This window comes from Malaya genurostris, chromosome 2 (assembly GCF_030247185.1).
Source record: "Malaya genurostris strain Urasoe2022 chromosome 2, Malgen_1.1, whole genome shotgun sequence".
Classification (NCBI taxonomy): domain Eukaryota; kingdom Metazoa; phylum Arthropoda; class Insecta; order Diptera; family Culicidae; genus Malaya; species Malaya genurostris.
Window position 1 is genome coordinate 341024684 of NC_080571.1, and position 19883 is coordinate 341044566.

Here is a 19883-nt window from a genome sequence, read left to right on the forward strand (position 1 = left end):
AAACAGGAATAGTTTTAGGTTTTTTTTTCGATGGAACAAGAAATTAGATTGCAAAACACGAATGTGAGTCCAAGAGTAGATTGATTTCTCTGAAAAACTTTCGTGATAGAACGTTTTTGAGGAAAAATGGCTTTTCAAAATTATAAGGCCACTTGCAGTTGATTGCGGATGATCAAATAAGCAACACAAAGCATCCACCGGAACGGTTTATTGTCTGAAAAATATGATTTGGCATACTTAGCACAAATTTCTGCAGTGTTGCCAGTTTAATAGCTTCCCAAGACTGAAGAATAGCACTTTTTAGCTCTTGTAATGATGAAAATTGACGATTATCGGCATAAATTTGTCGTACCATAATACCCCAGAGATTCTCAATTGGATTTAAATCCGGCGAGCAAGCTGGCCAGTCCAAAATATCAATTTTGTCGGACTTTAGCCACTTCACTGTTTCAGCACTTTTATGAATACTGGCATTATCCTGCTGGAAAATGAGCTCTTACTTGCGTCTTCTTTTAATTACTAGCTTTAAGCAGACTAGCTTTGAGGACATTTATGTAATCGGAACTTTCCATTTTGTGCGATACAAATTGAAGTTCCAGCCTGCCGGTTGCACAGAACGCACCCCAAACCATTACAGATCCACCGCCAAAATTTCTCTCTGAGAAATATCGTGGTTCCCTACGTAGAACATGCCAATAACCGTTGAATCCGTCTGGTCCGTCTGGGATACACCTTTTTTCATCCGAGAATATCACCTTACTAGTTTAACACATTTGTTATTAAATAGTTTAAATGCGTTTGTTTCTTTTTTTAATATTGCAGAACATGTTCATACCTTTTTCCAATCTTGGGGCATGTTCCGACGTGCAAATTCCAGTCGAGGTAGTAAACGAGGAGCACTGTTAATTTTTGCTCGAACTATGTTTGGCGAAAGTTTTAATGCCCTCCAAACCGTCGAAACTGAAGCTTCCAACTAAAGTTCAGTGCGAATTTGTGAACAACTCAAGGTAGAATTCGAAGATTTATTGACAATTCGACGAGTATCTCTCTCTGACAGTTTCTTTTTGCGTCCCGCATTTTTATTCTAACCATACTTCCCTGGATTTTTCAGAAAATTTGCGACCGCACATCTGCTACGACCAAATTCTCCTGCATTTTTCCTGATCCCCCATTCTACCTTCTTGAAGGCCAAAATTTGTCCTTGTTCTTGTTGATTTAGTCTCTTTCGCTTACCCATAGTCACATAACGCTGTTAAATGAGTAAAAATGATATTTATAGTCACTATATTCAACACAAACTGACAAACATACAAGGTGGGCTTATAATTTTGAAAAGGGATAATTACTAACTTCAGCTGCTTGGGCTTTGTTTGTCAACAAATATGCGATTTGAAAATGTTTTGCTTGTATTTGTGTTATTCTTCATCGATTGCCATCGTTGAGTTAGGGTGGTCCCATCAAAATCACGCGACAGTTTGAAATTCGAGGGTGGCCTTATAATTTTGATAAGGTCTGTATGAGCTCAAGAATTACGAGGAGATAAAGACTGTCCCAGAAAGTATGGACGCACATTGATTTCGCTGTATATAAGTCACAAGTGTTAGATATTCAAATTTTATTCGATATACTGATAATATTAGACTACAACAACAGAATATTATTCTCAATATTTGCTACTTGGCCATTGTAGACTAGCTGGCGACAAGTTTTGACACTTTTTTTCAATCTTTTCCGAACGGTTGAATGGTTTCGGCTGTCGAGACATGTTTCCTAAGATGTGCCTTCGTTAATGCCCAAAATTCCTCAATTGGTCGAAGTTGTGGGCAATTTGGTGCATTCATGTCTTTTGGGACGAAAGTGACATTTTTGGTAGTATACCATTCTACCGTTGATTTCAAGTAGTGGCAAGAAGCAAGATCTGGCCAGAAGACAACAGGATCCTTGTGGCTTCGAATCATGGGTAGAAGTGGTTTTTGTAAATTTTCCTTGATGTATATTTCGCTGTTCATTGAAACAGTGGTAATAAAGGGTTTCGAAATCTTACCGCAGCTACAAATTGCTTGCCAGACCATAGCTTTCTTACCAAATTTTTCGACTTCGATCGATGTCTCGGACTGGTTTAACACTTGCCCTTCTCGCACCGTTTGATATTGTGGTCCCGGCATGCATTTGTAATCGAGTTTCACGTAGGTTCCGTCGTCCATGATTATGCAGTTCAAATTTCCAGCAAGAATCGTATTGTACAGCTTTCGAACCCTCGGCCTGATCGATGCTTCTTGTTTCGGACTACGTTTTGGTTGTTTCTGCTTCTTATAGGTTCGAAGATTCAAACGTTCTTTAGCACGAAGAACATTTGACTTCGAAGTGCCCACTTTTTTGCCACATCCCAAACTGAAACCCCCGTCTTTTGCTCGAACGCCTTCAGTATACGTTTATCCAACTGAGGGTTAGCAGGACCTATTTTTCGACCCGTTTTCGGTTTATCCTCAAAGTTGTTATCCTCTCCGAACTTCCTGATTGCATTTCGCACGGCTTTTTCACTTACTCCTTCCATTTTTGCTATCTTTCTCAGTGACAGTCCGCGTTCTGTGCACCATTTGTACACAATTTTTCGACGTTGTGCTGCTGAAAGTCCACGCATTTCGAAACAAACTAATGAAAACGAATAAACAACTGCACTAGTGGTTAGAGAAGAATGTAAAAAACAGGACGCAGCCATAAAAATTTACAGATTCTTCACCATTGCGAAATGGCAGCGGTTTTTGGTTTCGTCCATACTTCCTGGGACAGTCTTCACAACGAATAGATTTCAACTTTATTGCTTTTCATTTGATAAATTAACCAGAGTCAATTTGTCGAGTAACACATTAATCTTATACCGTTTTCGTTTATCGATCAGAGCAGCCCGAGAGCTGGCCCAGAGTCGCCCAAACAACTTTTGAGGTATTCGTTTTAGACACCTGGGGTCGCTCTAGATCGGACTCCAATCGCGTAGTTTCGCTCTGAAAATTTTCACTGTTCGCACCACGACATTTATGAGAGTTTGTTTATTATTTCTTTTTTTTATGAGTTGTTGCTTAGGGCGTGTACCACGTGTTTGTTTTACTCGGAGTCAGAGTCGCCCGCGTGTAGGTTTCAATACGAAAACGGTATTAAAAGCGTCTGTGGTGTTCGATCGCAGTAGGCGTGCGTGCCGGTTGCGAATACATTCGCTCGCGTCCACCTTTTTTTATAAACAAAACTAACAGTTGCTGGTTCGATTTTTTAATAAGTTGGGATTTTATAAATTTGATCATAAAAGAAGTATAATTCGCAAAGCAGTTTGCATAGAACATTATTGGTGGCAATAATTTGTTGTTGTTCATTCATTCATTCATTACGTGTTATACTCGATTTATGCCATCTGGACAATCACTTGTGCTCGGTCTTCGCCTTCCGAATTCTTTAAGTTTCAGTGTCGGAGATGTTGTTCTTGAGTGAAAGTTTTGAAACAGAATTCTTCTGCTGGTAATTGATTATGGTTGAGAAGTTGATCGACATAACTTCGTACCGCGTACTTGTTCGATTGATGGAATGATCGGCTATTATTTTGCAGTATTACGGTTATTTAGTTTACAGAATACAACGTAACAGATTAGATGTACAGTCTGTTACATAAGAGCGTGGAATGGTGTGATTTTTTTTTAACACAGAGGGCAGTAGTGTCCTTCATGCAATGCGACAATAAATCAGCTGACTATTGTTTACAATTCGATCTCAGCCTTTTTTGCCTTCCTCATATAGAAAGGTTATGCAATCACTGTGAAAACCGACTTTTGAACCGAGGCTCGGAGGGCCGAGTGTCATATACCATTCGACTCAGTTCGTCGAGTACGCAAAATGTCTCTGTGTGTGTATGTGTGTGTGTGTATGTGTGCGTGTGTATGTGCGTATGTGTGTATGTAACGTTTTTTTTGCACTAACTTTTCTCGGAAATGGCTGAACCGATTTTCACAAACTTAGATTCAAATTAAAGGTCTTGTGGTCCCATACAATATTCCAGAATATTATTTGGATCCGACTTCCGGGGTAAAATGAGCAAAAAAAGAAAATACAAACTTAGGTTCAAATGAAAGGTCCTATGGTCCCATGCGTAATTCCTTAATTTCATGCGGATCCGTCTTCCGGATCCGGAAATATATGGTAAAGTGGGTTAAAAATTGTATACCATCACTGAAAATGGGGAAAAACCTTAAAAAAATTTTTAAATCGACCTCAAATCTTGTTCAATTGATAGTTTTTATCAGTAGACGGTCAAAAAAAATCGATTTCGGTTATTCTTTTAAGAATCGAAGAATTATTTTGAAGAATACCACAGTATTATATATGATAGTATGATTGATATGAGAAAGGCATCATTACACCACTAGGTGGATCAAAACAGGTTTTTCTAGAAATGATTACCGCTTCGAAGCAGTTTTTTTTGAGCTCGCACCCGAAAGGTCCCAAAATTACCCAAGCTTCCGCGGCGAAATACATGCAAAAATCGAAACAGTTTGTGAGTAAGTGGGTAAATCGTTTTAAAGAGGTGAAAAGTTTCGACGACTTTCTAAATCGTGGCTCTGTCGGTGTATTGTTGGAAAGAGATTAAAAAGTGATTTGTGAACTGTTTTTGAAGAATCCAACATTAACTTTGAGCGAAAGTGCTTCAAAATTGACGAAATAGATTTAAATATATCGTACGGCACTGTTTAGAGATAAGCTCAAATGAAGATGAAGCTTTGGAAGGACCGACCACACAATACGAAGCAAATTGTTCGTCGAATTAACAAAATTTGGAGGTCGTTTTTAGAAGAATACGCGCAAAATCTCGCTCATAGTATGCCTCGAAGGTGTCACGCCATTACTAACGCTGAAGGGGATTGAACTTGCCATTAATGTATGTAAGGCTTTGATCTGTATGTCAGGCTTTGATCTAATAAAACAATATTCAACAGTATTTTCGTGTTGAGTCTTTTCATTTTCTCACAACAATGACCACGCTTTTATGTAACAGACTGTATGAATTGATCAACAACGGAGTAGCAACACACGAACGGTCTCCAATGGTAATGCTAATGCAAATCTTTAAACGAGCTATGATGTAAACGAATAAACCTAGGCAGATGTGATTTCTGCACGGCATTCAGAACAAACCATGGATACGATTAGTGATGTTGACATTCATTGATTGCACCGATCGAGAGCTCGGAAAATATTTTAAATGTCTTGAAGTAAAACATCTCTTCACCTTTTTTTTTGCAGACTTCTGTTCGAGCGAGGAACAGATGACTGAGCACAGTGAAATTGGTTGGTTTAAGCTAGCAACCTGAAAACTTCAAATTTGGCCAAATGTAAAATGCATACAACACCGAGCCGTTGATTGAAGCTGGAAAATTAACATTTCTCTTCAAGACGGAAGCATCGTACCGTTCGCTGAAGCATGTCCAATGCATGCCACATTGCTCAACTATTTTGCACCCACTTGATGTTCGCGCCAATATTGACGAAAGAAAGTGTGCTGGTTTTCGTGTTTCACCGTCAAAAGTCAAATAAAATGCCACTTTGCAATAACAAACTCTGATCAACCGATCAGCTAGCAGTGGATTGGAAACATTCCAGCAGTCATAAATAGAACTTTTCCTATAATTATATAATTGAATCTTCGCGTTCCGGCTTTCCCACGCAAGAACAGTAATAATGAAACTACGTCAAGTCACTTCAGGCATCCACCGTGCGGAAAAGCGAAAATTCGATTATTCAGACTGGCAATTGGTACAGTTTAATTTTCGCGTAAACTGTAGTAAAAGCACGAACTGCTGGGGCTGCCGCCGCATGAACCGCGAAAGGGTTTAATTCAATTTTAACGGACAGGTTGAAACAGTGTGCACTTGAAATGCATGAAATGCAGCTCGTAGAATCAACGATGTGGAACGCGACAGCTCACCGCAAAACACCAGCACAACGCTTTCCGACCAAGAAACTGTTATTTTTTTGTTTATTTGTCGGTCACCGTTATTAAATTAGTTGCTGAAACTATCCTGAAATTATGCATCATTTTCATCAAATTAAAATTTTGTTTTCACATTTTGAATAAACTATCCAACCAACTCCAAGCTCTTTCCACTTCGTCGTTATCTCGCGTTCCCAAGCCGCCCCGCAAGTGAAAATGCTGCATGCTGCGTGTTACAGATTGGAATATATTTGCCAACCACATGACTGTGGCCGACCACAAACTTTGAGAGCGATGATGTTTACGCCTAGTTCGTGTGAAAATTGTCGCTCCAGTTTGTGTGTGTGTGTGTGTGTGTGTGTGCTAATTGCATCCCTGCTAGTTGCAGTCGTTTGGCTCACATGCAAAAACGAAATCATTGGCACTAGAGTGAGATTATGCTCAGTTAGTGGGAAAATGGGCTTCAGTCACTAAATTTAGATTATATCATGGGCTTCGCCTCGTTACCGGTTTTATACCGTAGAATTTGTGTCTGGTGATGATTTTTCGTTCCAACCAACCAACACAAAAACGTAAAAACGGTAAACCGAAACTCTATGATTAGTAGCAATATTTCAGCATAGTTACAGCCCATCCTCAATCTTCAATTCTTCACACGTCCTGTCCTGGGTTCGAGCGCAGGATCAAGTTCGGGGCTTTGTTCGGTGAGCTTCAGGAAAGTGTCGGCTCCAATGAACTATTACAGCAATAATTCATTCCAGTATTGACTTTTCGCATCGTGAATTGCTCGTACAGTTTTAGAACAGTGAATCCCAAACTAATCCATTGCAGCCTACTACTGGGTGCTAGCTCATTTTTAGTGGCAGTAAACTTAAGATCAATTAATGTAACACTTGTAAGTATATGAAGCAACTAGCGGACCCCTGCACACCTCGTAGCGCAATAATATTAGATTAGATGTAGAAAATCAAAACTACTTATCAATTTTAATGATTATTGAGGAAAAATATCATTATAATTCCCTATGATAGTGGCCCCAACCTTTTTATATCGCGGACAACAGGACAAAATATATAAAACCGATTGTTTGCCGAAACGCAAACAGGCAGCGTACAATTGACCATCAGAAAAAAACTCTAACGACAGACAGACTCATAACGATTATTGACGGTAACAGAAAAGTTAAACGGATGTGAAAATGACGTTCAAATTGAAATGACATAGCAGTGAGCATCATTGGAATGCGTGGAATGAAACCTTTTTCTTCTTCTAATTTACCGTTCAACATTGTTGTCTCGACAACATTTGCGATTAACTGCACTCTATTTTGTACTTTGTGTGATTCTTTCTGTAATTTGTGTGTTTATTGCTGTACTTTATGTGCTTGTTTCAGAATTTGTTCCTGTACGTTCTATACCTGCTCCAGTATTTTCTGTATTTGGTCCTGTAACTTCTGTACTTATATCTTTTTTTATTTGTTTATTTGTTTATTTGGAGCAGGGAAAAGCCCAGTGGAGTTAGTTTCTGTCAAACTTGTTCTCCAACAGGCATAAAACCTCCTCATCTTTAGCATCAACAGATTACAATAATCCAAATGATACATTTCACTTAAACATAGCATTTATAAACTAACTAAAACTAAAACTAATTAGATAGTAAACCTAGGAACAATTTTTTGACAACGTTTCGTGATAGATTAAAGTCTAATGAATTGGAACAGTGGTTGAATGTTCAGCACATGCTGGCGAAAGGCTTATACCCATAATTAGTTCTAGTATAGGGGGTCCTAAGAAAAGAGTAGTTTCTAAGATTACGGCGATGGATATCAACTTGTAAATGCTGTAAGAACTCGGAGCAGTCTATTCATGATTGGAGGAGATCAGAATGGAGATGAATGAACAACAACAATGTTATATGCAAACTGTTTTGTGAATTATACTTCTTTTATGATCAAATTTATAAAATCCTAATTTAATAAAAAATCGAACCAGTAAATGTTAGCACGCACGCTTACTGCGATCGAACACCATAGACGCTTTTGATACCGTTTTCGTATTTCAACCTAAACGCGGGCGACTCTGACTCCGAGTAAAACGAACACATGGTACGCGCCCTAAACAACAACTCATAAATCAGTTCGCTCGTACATCTCAACCAAGTCAGTTGATAAACCAAAACCGCTTACGTTCGGGACAGAAGTAATCAAGTACAGTATTGTGTAGTGAACAATAGAACGATTTCGAAATGAGTGAACCAAACGAACAAAAGCTACCGCCGGTACGAAAGAATACAATTATTGTTGACTTCAGACAGTGCAAAATTCGACCTTCGATACGAGAACTTGAAGGTTTGCTTAAGGAACAAATGCATCTTGACATTAAACATTTACTTCAATGCAATAAGACCAATAATGTTGTTTATATCCAGTTCTATAAAGAGTTGGATGCAATTCAATTCGCTAAAGACAATAATAATGTGCACTATGTGGAGTATGAAAATATCAAGTACAACATTCCAGTATATATGGAAAATAGTGCTATAGAAGTGCGTGTGTATGATCTACCCTCATGCGTCCCCGATCCTTATATTCGCGCAACTATGTCCCAATACGGAGAGATTCTCTCTAGTGAAAAAGAAAAGTTCAAGAATTTTTTCCCCGGTATTCTAAATGGCGTACGTTTGTTACGCACCTTCTTATGGGACACTCGGTCAGGATACAAGAATCCCGTGCAAATCACTTGTTACCTATGACAATCAGATGGCCACATGTCAATATTGCCAAAAAGCTGTTCACTACGGTAAGCCATGTGATAAACCGGACAAGGAGACAACTATACCAAAGGAAAAGGTGCTTCCTTTACACCAACCCCAAGCAACCTCAGTACACCTGTGGCAGTCACCAACAACAGGGAAGTACCCCCTTCAACGAAACCATCCAACGTAACCCCTATAGAACAAAGTACACCAGCTGTAGTTAACAGTTTACCATCTAACCAACCAGCAACTACAAACAATGTACAACAAGACGCATCTACAGCAACTAGCAACGAAATCAACTACAATACCACGGCAATGGATGACGAGACGAACCACGAACAAACTGCCCCTCAATCCTCACAGGAGGAAAATGAAAGCTCCTCTCCCCCTAGAAAGAGGGTGACAACGAGATCCAATACAAAAAAAAAATTTATCTGAAAACTCAGCTAAACCGGCCACGTAAAGCTTGTACGCAAATAGGCCTGAATAAAATATCTTTTAAATAAAAAAAATATCACTAGAAGATTCTGTGAAGAAATTTATTTTCAATGTTGAAGAAAATAAGAAACTTTCTTTGGGTATAACCTAACATAACCTTTTCAATTTGTAAACAGTTATGTCAAGTTGATAAGAAATTTTTCTTTATTTTGCATCGTCACACTAAAAGATTGAACATAATTTACCCTATAGTTCTGAAACCGGAAGTCGGACCCGCATGAAATTAAACAGCAGCCTATAAGACTGTAGGAACTTTTATTTGAGCCTGTTTGTGGAAATCGATCAAATCATCTCTGAGCAAACTGAGTGAGTTTCGTTTTAAACTTTTCGACCACTATTTCCGATACTTCTGGAATCGGGAGCTTGAAGCCAGTATAGCCGAGATAGGTTGGCTTAGTAAGTAACTAATATAGCCTACAAATTGAATCAGTTTTGAGCTGAATCTAGAGGAATTTTACCCGTTTTGCATCGGCGCTTCAAATGACGGTGTGAAATTCAATAGCAACCTATGGGACTACGAGATTTATTTTTTATTTTATGAGTGACATTATTTGATACATACATACACATACGCGCACGGACACATACATTGCTCAGCTCGATGAACTGTGTCGGATCATATAGAACACTTAGCACTCTGGGCCAATTTTCACTAGTCAATTTTTCAAGTGATTGCATAAACTTTCTCTATGAGAAAGGCAATAAGTGTACTTTTATAGAACAGAATCGTTATTATGATCTTGTAATAACACTAACAAGTAGGTACAAAATTTTCAATATGGCAACCATGCACAATATACGAAATTAAACAAAGCACGCTGCGAACGGAACAAAGCCGCACGTACCGACGCGTTGCACAGTTTTGCATCGTTAATTCGTCATTTTGAGTGACGATTTGAATGTTTTGACACACATCGCCCTATAATTTCGGAACCGGAAGTCGGATCAGAATGTAATTGCACAGTATTTTTTTAAAGATAATGAGAGCTTCAATTTGAATCATGATTCGTGAAAATCGGTGCGTTCGGAAGCGGAAACCGAGGACTAGTAGTCCCAAAGTAGTTTTATTTGGTCACTAACTAACAAGATCTGCTAACTAGATGAATTTAGCAGTAAATTTTATAAAAAAGTGCACCTCGTTTCGCTATCGCTGGTGAAAAAATACTCATGATATCGAAAATTGTCACTAATCGCACTGTAATATCGGAACCGAAAGTCGTATCTGGATCAACTTTTCAGGAACTTAGACTAAAACGACGAACGCGAGTGCACTTCGGAAGCGTGTTTGGCTGTACTGATGCGGATGGACTTTCGGTTTGAATTGGTAACTGTTTACGAAACCGGGATCCATTATTACATGCCAGAGAAAAGAATGATTATCGGACAATGTATGGACCAAGGGAATCTAGGGACCCAATTTCCCCATCCACCCTATTCGTTCGATGTGGCTCGAACTATCACGAAAAAACATGGCGCTTTTTTTTTCTAAAATCTCAAGCCATCTCTAAGAAATCGATGAAAGTTTCATTTTGGAGCTTTCGACTGCTACTTTCGGAACCTGAAATCGAGATCCGCTGAAGAAGGTTTGTATGGCTATTAACTAATATGACTTACAAATTGGAGTAGTTTTGAGGAACGTTAAATAAACTTTTTCTGTTCTTCACGAGTTGAAACAAGGGACCAACCACGGACCACTTATTTTTATGCTATCTATGAATGATCTTTGCAGAGAGCATTAAATATATACCGTCAAATGGCAAGATTTGTGTATTGTGGTACTCTACAAATGGACTTTGAGAAGGCCTTGTTATATGTGTTACCGAATTAATTATTTTCACCGCAATGTAATACGAGTTACAATTTAAGGAGTGTATCGAAAATAGGCTATCCACGTACATTTGCGTTGTACGCATGTATTTGTGATGGTTTTTCATGCTCAGATCACAGCATGCTAGGCGTTTGGCTGTCAGCTTTCGTTTGTTTACTTGTTTGTGCGGTTGAAATTCTGCTTCTTCAAAATGTCGCGTATTGAAAAGGAAGTGAAAAGTAAGGTTCTGGACACATGGCTAAGTGAGAAGGGTATTACTATTCGAAAATTGGCTAGGCGGTTTGGAATTCATCATGCCAGTGTTAAAACCATCATAAATAAGTTAATAAGTTTGTGGAACACTATTCTTTGGATGAGCTACCAGGAAGAGGCAGAAAACCCGGTTTTTCCAATCCGAAACTGGACCAGAAAGTGGTATCTCGAATCAAAAAGAACAAATCAAATTAGGCCTTGTATTTTCATACCGATCGAATGATTTTTAAAAGCTATGAATAAAGACTGTCCCAGAAAGTATGAACACACTTTGATTTCGCTGTAAATAATTCACAAGTGTTAGATATTCAAATTTTATTCGATATACCGATAATGTTAGACCACAGCAACAGGATATTATTCTCAACATTTGCTACTTAGCCATTGTAGACTAGCTAAGGCACCTTCTTGCGAACGTTCCTCATTAAATTCCGTACAGACTTCTTGGCGCCAAGTTTTGACACTTTTTTCCTATCTTTTTCGAACTGTTGAATGGTTTCGGCTGCCGAGACATGTTTCCTAAGATGTGCCTTCGTTAATGCCCAAAACTCCTTAATTGGTCGAAGTTGTGGGCAATTTGGTGAATTCATGTCTTTTGGGACGAAAGTGACATTTTTGGTAGTATACCATTCTACCGTTGATTTCGAGTAGTGGCAAGAAGCAAGATCTGGACAGAAGACAACAGGATCCTTGTGGCTTCGAATCATGGGTAGAAGTCGTTTTTGTAAACATTCCTTAATGTATATTTCGCTGTTCATTGAAGCAGATGAAGGGTTTCGAAATCTTGCCGCAGCTACAAATTGCTTGCCAGACCATGTTTATTTACTATTTATTTATTTACTAATATACATAATCAACAGACAAAATATGGTCCTAATGATTATTTCTAAGTATATTTAAAAAACTAGTTTTAATTCGACTGCGCGGGACATGGAAATCGAAACCCATCGAAACAGCATTGAAAGAACGTTGCAATCCAATGATGGCGCCATTGATTCCATAATTAGTGCGGCGTAAAGGCATTCTGAGGAGGTTGTTGTTGCGAAGAGCTCGTGCGCGAACATTTATGTTTATTTGACAAAGAATTGCTGAACAATCGACATTGTTCAACAAAACGTCGGCGATTAGCAATGCACGGGACAGATCACGTCGCACCTTCAGTGTATCGAGTCCGATAAGCAGTCCGCGGCTTTCATAACTCGGCAACTGATGAGGATTATTCCATGGTAACTGGCGAAGAGCGAAACGAACAAATCTGCGCTGTATTGATTCGATTCTGATATTCCCATTATGGTAAAGCGGGTTCCATACCGCCGAACAATATTCGAGCGTTGAACGTACAAGCGAGCAGTAGAGAGACTTCAAACAGTAGATATCTGTGAAGTGCTTAGCAGTTCTCATTACAAATCCCAGGCAACGTGAAGCTTTTGCAACAATGTACGAGATATGTTGCTTGTAGTTCAGTTGTTCGTCAAGAAAAACCCCAAGATCCTTGGCACATGTGACTCTATCTATCGTAGATCCTCGGAGACAATAGTCGAAACGTATAGGTGTTCTTTTCCGTGTGAACGTGATGATCGAGCATTTACTGATATTTAATGTCATTCGATTAATCTCGCACCACTCCGAAAAAATTTCTAGTTGACTCTGGAGAGAAATGGCATCCTCAGTTGTCTTAATAATTTTGAATAACTTAAGGTCGTCGGCAAATGATAATCGTGGGACACTCAGTAAAAAGTTCACGTCATTGAAATACAGGAGGAAAATCAGTGGTCCGAGATGACTGCCTTGTGGAATGCCAGAAAAAGCAAAAAAATCATTAGATAGATCATCACCGATCTTAACCGCCGATTGCAGAGGTACGATTCAGTCCACTGAAGAATACAGGAACCAAAACCCAGTCGGTCCAGTTTGGCGATAGTAATAGCGTGATTTATTTTGTCAAAAGCAGCGGAGAGGTCCGTATATAAAACATCTGTTTGAAAACCGTTTGACATAGCATCTGTTATAAACGTCGTAAAGCTTAATAGATTAGTAGCAGTAGAGCGTTTCGGCATGAATCCGTACTGAGTTTCTACGATATACTGCTTACAGTGATTGAAAATGGGTTCCAGAACAACCAGTTCGAACAGCTTAGGAATTGCACTAAGTAAGGTAATGCCGCGATAGTTGTCGATATTCTTCCTGTCTCCTTTTTTGTGCACTGGGAACATATAAGAAGATTTCCAAACAACAGGAAATACTCCAGTCGTGAGTGACTGTTGAAACAGTTGACATAAGGGTGTTGCAATACCGCTGGAACATTTCTTCAAGACGACAGCGGGGATGCCGTCGGGTCCAGAAGAATATGAAGACTTCATTTTAACGATAGCCTTCTGGACAGAGCTAATATCAACATTGATGAAATTCAACGATTGACTCAAAACAGGAACGTTCCGTGCTGCCTGGGAGATTTGATCCGTTGATAAAAAATCTCTAGAAAAAACCCCAGAGAATTTCTTCATAAACATGTCGCAGATTTCTTGCAAGCTAGAAGTCGGTTGATCGTTGTAGTACATAGACGAAGGAAGATCTGGCTCTTTCCTTTGCTCATTAACGTGCTTCCAGAACGACTTAGGGTTAGATTTTAATTTCCTCTGCACACTTCGCAAATAGTTGGCATAACATCGTTTGGCTGTTTTTTTTATAAACTTTATTTATTTCCAAATAGTTTTGCCTGAGCAAAAAACCACCTTTCTTGGAATATTTCCTTAGAGCTGTTCTTTTCAAACTTTTTAATTTTCGTAACTCAGCGGATTGCCACGGTGCTTGTCTGGAGAGCTGGCTGATTTGCTTTGGCACATATTGGTCAATTGCATAAATCAGAACGTTGGAAAAGGTTTGCGCTGCAAAATTTATATCATCATTGTCAAGAATTTCAGTCCAGTCCACGTTTGAAAGAAATGCAACAATACTGTTGTAGTCGGCTCTTTTAAAATTGTATCTGACGGTTTGAGAAACTTTACAGTTATCCAACGTTTGATTTGATTCAAGTACAATGTGCAGGGGAGGATGATATCTAACGGATTTCACTATAGGAATTGCTGCTTCGGAAATTCTGGGTGCAAAATCGGTTTTACTTGAAAAGCAAAGATCAAGAATTCTGTTGTGCTCATTTTCGACGTGATTCACTTGACGCAATAGGTTAAGACTGTAACGGTCAAGCAGATGGACGATACCGGTGTGAAAAGAAGAATTCATTGGGTCAGCGAACATAAAGCCGTTGGAAGCAGGGTACCATTTCAGGCCGGGGAAGTTGAAATCACCAACAATTAGAATATCATCTGCCGGTTTCATGTGGACTGAAACTACTTTTTCTAGCGTCTGAATGTGCGAGTCAATCAGTGACAAATCACGTGTACGATCCGGTGGAAAATAAATCACACAAAGAAATAAGGAACATGTGTTCAGGCAAATTTGAACCCATACCTGCTCGACACTGCTACCAGAAACGTTTGTTATAAATTGCGCTTTTAAACGTCGGTGAATAGCCGCAAGCACGCCTCCACCGCTTTTCTTCGAACTGTTGCGGGAATCACGATCGCAACGGAACACATCATAGTTCGCACCAAATGCTTGCAAAGACAAAGTACTTTCACTCAACCAAGTCTCTGTCAAGGCGATGATATCGAAACATTCATCCGAACTTGACGACAGGTAGTCATCCAGACATGTATTCATACCACCGACGTTTTGGTAATACAATTGAATATGCGATGACCTTGCCAGAGTGAAAGAATTCGAGCTAGAAACGGGGAAGCAGTCAGTGCATGAATTGTCCACGTTGTTTGTATACTTGCCGACAGCGGCGGGTTGGAAGACCTCTTCGCCACTCACGCACACAGGACCGGGACGACTGGTGAGCGCTGGCTGCATTGGCACGACTGTGGCGGGGTGCTCAGAGGCTTCCATGATACCTTCTGCGGTGCGTCCCAGTGACCGGTGCATTGACGGCATCAAACTGGAACCAGAATACGAATCAGCGCTTGAACGATTGGAAGTGAATGAATACTTGCCAAGGAGCACAGTTTGGAAGCCCCCTACACCGCAACCGCCCGCAGGACCGGGACGACTGATGAACGCAGGCTGCGGTGGCAGGACTGGGGCGGGCGGGTCAGAAACTTCCACAATGCTAACAACGTTGCGTCCCAGTGAGCCACCTTCAGAAATTAGAGTTTAGATAACGATTTAATTTCGCTTTGTAAACTGCTTATAGCTTCCGTGAGTGATACTAACGGTGACTTTTCATCGGCCGCTTTTGTTATGGAGCGGAGATGCGAGTTCTCAAACAAATCGGCACAATTGTCACACATCCAATACAAATGCTTTTGATGCGATGTAAAATATCCCAAAAGAGCGCGAAAAACTCCCGAACATGCCAAATGAAATAAGCATCCGCAGTAGCCACGGCATGCAACTGAATCAATGCCGGTAATCGTTAGGCTACATTTTCCACATTTCCTCTCCATACTTAACGAAAATGCCTCCAATTAGGCTACACGCAAAGCACTGAATGGTCAGTATACAACGGGACGGTTGCTTATTGTCTAAGCCACAACACGATGTAAACAGAAGGAATAGCGATAGGAAGAACACAATTGAATCCAAAAACACTTCACAAATCGCAAGCGACAGTTGACAATAACACCTCACACTGTTGCTGTATGCAGAAATCTTTCGCTGAATAAAATCTTAATCGCCTAACTGACGCGGAAACAATTTAAAATCGCAAAAATATTACGGACTAATAAAAACAACAAGCTTTATTGGAACAGTGTTCCCAGAATACCATAGCTTTCTTACCAAACTTTTCGACTTCAATCGATATCTCGGACTGGTTATGCAGCTCAAATTTCCAGCGAGAATCGTATTGATGCTAGCTTTCGAACCCTCGGCCTGCTCGATGCTCCTTTTTTCGGACTTCGATTTGGTAGTTTCTGCTTCTTATAGGTTCGAAGATTCAAACGTTCTTTAGCACGAAGAACATTTGACTTCGAAGTGCCCACTTTTTTTACCACATCCCGTGAGGTTAGAGAAGAGTGTAAACAACCGGACGCAGCCATAAAAATTGACAGATTCTGATTTATTGCGAAATGGCAGCGGTTTTTGGTTGCGTTCATACTTTGTGGGACAGTCTTTTAATCCTACAAAAAAGTCTTGTACTGTTGATTTTCACAAAATCATTCAAAGTTTTCTACAAAAATGCTGATAACAATCTTCATCAATTCCTGTACTGACAAAAATCAATTTGAAAAATTCATGAAAAAAAACGTTAGAGATTTTGATAAAATTCTGTCTCAAGATAGGTGATCAAACAAAAATTGTTGCTTGTTCAAACTGAGTTTATTATCCGGTATCTATTTATCGAAAGCTAAACTAAATTGAAAGTCATATTCATCCAAGATTCCAATGAATATCAATTTGTAAGAAAATTTCATCGAATACCCTGTTGCTAATTGCTAATTATCTATGTTGTGACAAAATTTCATTCAAATGAAGATATGCGCTTTTTTGTAATTTGACTTTAAATTTTCTGAGATCGTTTTTTTTCCAGTGAAAAACTCGATTAATATATTTTTCGGTATTTTCATTCGAAAATTAGACTTATTTTGAGAACATCACCAGCATAACAACTTTTTGTAGGATTTGTCAATGTTGTTTTTTGCAAAAAATTGGTAAAAAGGTCTAATCCTATTTAAAAGATAGTCTGGATCAAAGATTGGAAAAATAGAGTGAGCAAAGTGATTGCGATAAAATCCATATGCTGCCAGTTCCGAATACAATTTTGCTTTGCGCGAAGTTCGTCTATTTGAATCCTACACTGAAGAAAAAAATCGGTTTCCAAAATTTGAGGTCAATTTACAAAACAGATCAGGTAGGTAGGTCAATGTAACATAACAGTTCTGCTGAAAAGTTCGTATCGTTTAATAGAAACACACATTTTTTGCCAAAATTCGTTTTTATTATTCAACATAATTGCCATCAGAGGCGATACAGCGATTATAGCGATCTTCCAACTTTTCGATACCATTTTTGTAGTACGATTTGTCCTTTGCCTCAAAATAGGCCTCTTCATTGCTTCTGACTTTTTAACCAGCGAGCATTCTCTTGAGGTCTGAGAACAGGAAAAAGTCACTGGGGGCCAAATCTGGAGAATACGGTGGATGAGGGAGCAATTCGAAGCCTAATTCGTTCAATTTCAGCATGGTTTTTCGTTGTTGTTTTTGATCGATTGTGAGCTCACGCGGCACCCATTTTGCACAAAGCTTTCTCATATCCAAATATTCGTGAATAATCGCCCTTATTCTGAATAACGTCGTATCGTTTTTTTGCTCGTATTTCATTTGTATTCCCCATAAGGCTAGCAAAATCAAAGGTAGCTATGATTCGATCGAACCACATTCGATCGAAAAATCAATACGTCGTTATTCAGAATAAGGGCGAATATGTCCATCACGTTCCTTTGATATCTTTAGGGTGTCAGCTATCTCGATCAACTTCACTTTACGGTCATTGAAAATTTTTTTCATGTTTTCATCGGTAACAGCCTCTTTTGGACGTCCACTGCGTTCATCGTCTTCGGCGCTCATATGACCAGTACGAAATTTTGCAAACCACTTACGAATTGTTGCTTCGCCCGGTGCAGAGTCTGGATAACACTCATCAAGCCATTTTTTGGTATCGGCGGCACTTTTTTTCATCAAAAAGTAGTGTTTCATCAACACACGAAATTCCTTTTTTTCCATTTTTTGTCGTGAATACGACTTACTTTACTATGGGGCGCCTTTTCAAAATTAGCCATATGGAAGAATGGGCAGAACTTAATCGCGAATATCTCGACTTGTATTAATGGTAGCAACATAATTCTTTCACCATTTCATCAAAAATATGATCAGGAATTCAGGATAATATTTTGAACAGTGTGAGATAACCACAAACAACTCAAAAATTAAGTTTTCTTAAAATTTGAAAACAACGCGGAAAACTTTTTACTTTCGCTTGGGTTTTTCGCGCAAGGACGACGATTTTGAGATAGTCAGGCACATATCTTCAACTGAATGCGTATAAAAGGGGAACCGTGGTCGAAAATCGATCATTTCTTCTTGTGCGTTCGATGGAAGCAGACGTCGTGGGAGTGGAATCATCAACCAGCAGCGAGAGAGAATGCACCTTCTGCGTGGTTAATAAAAACCTCAAACGCTCAGGTCGCATCTCTCATTCGCTTGCTGGCCAGCGATGTCAGATCTACGGAAATCTCCGTAGATCTACGGATTCGACCATTTTCTACGGATCTACGGATCCGTAGACAAAATCTACGGAAATTGGATTTTTTCTACGGAAATCTAAATTTATCTACGGAGAACTACGGAAACTAGTTTGGTCTGAAGAGCAAAAAAAAAAAAAGGTTTTCACCGCGAGAGTTTCCGAGAAAAATGCCAATCTACGGAAATGACACTACTACTATCTGGCATCGCTGTTGCTGGCCATCGAGGCGAGAGGACCAGCCAGCAGCAGCAGCGGGAGTTAAATTTTCCACCAGCAGCGAGAGAGAATGCACCTTCTGCGTGGTTACAACCTCAAACGCTCAGGTCGCATCTCTCATTCGTTTGCTGGCCACCAAGGCGAGAACCAGCAGCGACTGAAACTGGATTCTGAGTGTTATTGGATCTAAATTTAGGTCTTGAACTCAGGGTCCAGTTCTCTATTCCAGACTTCTATTCGGTTGTTCTTAAAACCATAATAATACTCCTAAAGAATTATGCGGAATTTACTTTACTGTACCTCTATACAACCCATTTTTTGTCGTGAATACGACTTACTTTACTATGGGGTGCCTTTTCAAAATTTACCCTCTGAGAGAGTGATAAGAATCAGAACGCGTTCTAAGGAAGAGAACAAAATATCTGCTGCTGTACAACAAATCGTCCGGGAAAAATGTTCCGAAAAGTGGTGAATATCGCAGTGAGTTCCTCAATTTGGTCCTTGTGAATGCTAGAAACGAGTCCCTTCAGCATATTGATAGTTTCTTTCAATAAAATATGCAAATCCGAAATGAAATAATCGACATTAAAATTCTGTATGCGGCTATTTTTAAAGCCGTTAGGACCGCCCTTTAGTGAAAAAGCTACAAACGAAATCAGGTAGAAACAAGCCTCTCAACAAAACTTGAATCAGTTTGGATTGTATCGCCACTGCGAGCAGATGTGTTTTGTGTCGTCTGCACGCTTTCGACAAGAGCGATTACGTCACAGCTGCCAGTCATTAGCATTGGGAAAAAAACAACGATGGAGAGCATTGCACAATATCAGCCGTTCTAATGGCTCTAAAAGTTTTCTAAAGAACTATTAGGATTTGTTGTTTGCAAATCGTAGGGAAATATCCTCAGTTTACTACAAATCAAGAACAGTTTGCTTAGATTTGTGCACTTTTCGCTGTGTGAAATTCACAGTAATCGAGATCAAGTGAAGCTTTCTTTGTTTTTGCGAAAAATGTGAAAAAGGGGAATGCGTGCATAATTCATACAATTGATATTCGGAA

The 19883-nt window shown here is 39.4% G+C and overlaps 1 protein-coding gene across 3 annotated transcripts in view; it reads left to right on the forward strand.

The window, feature by feature from the left end:
* The window catches only part of LOC131431823 (transient receptor potential-gamma protein), a 399703-nt gene that overhangs the window by 190602 nt on the left and 189218 nt on the right, over window positions 1-19883 (forward strand). The gene's annotated exons all lie outside the window — the stretch shown is intronic.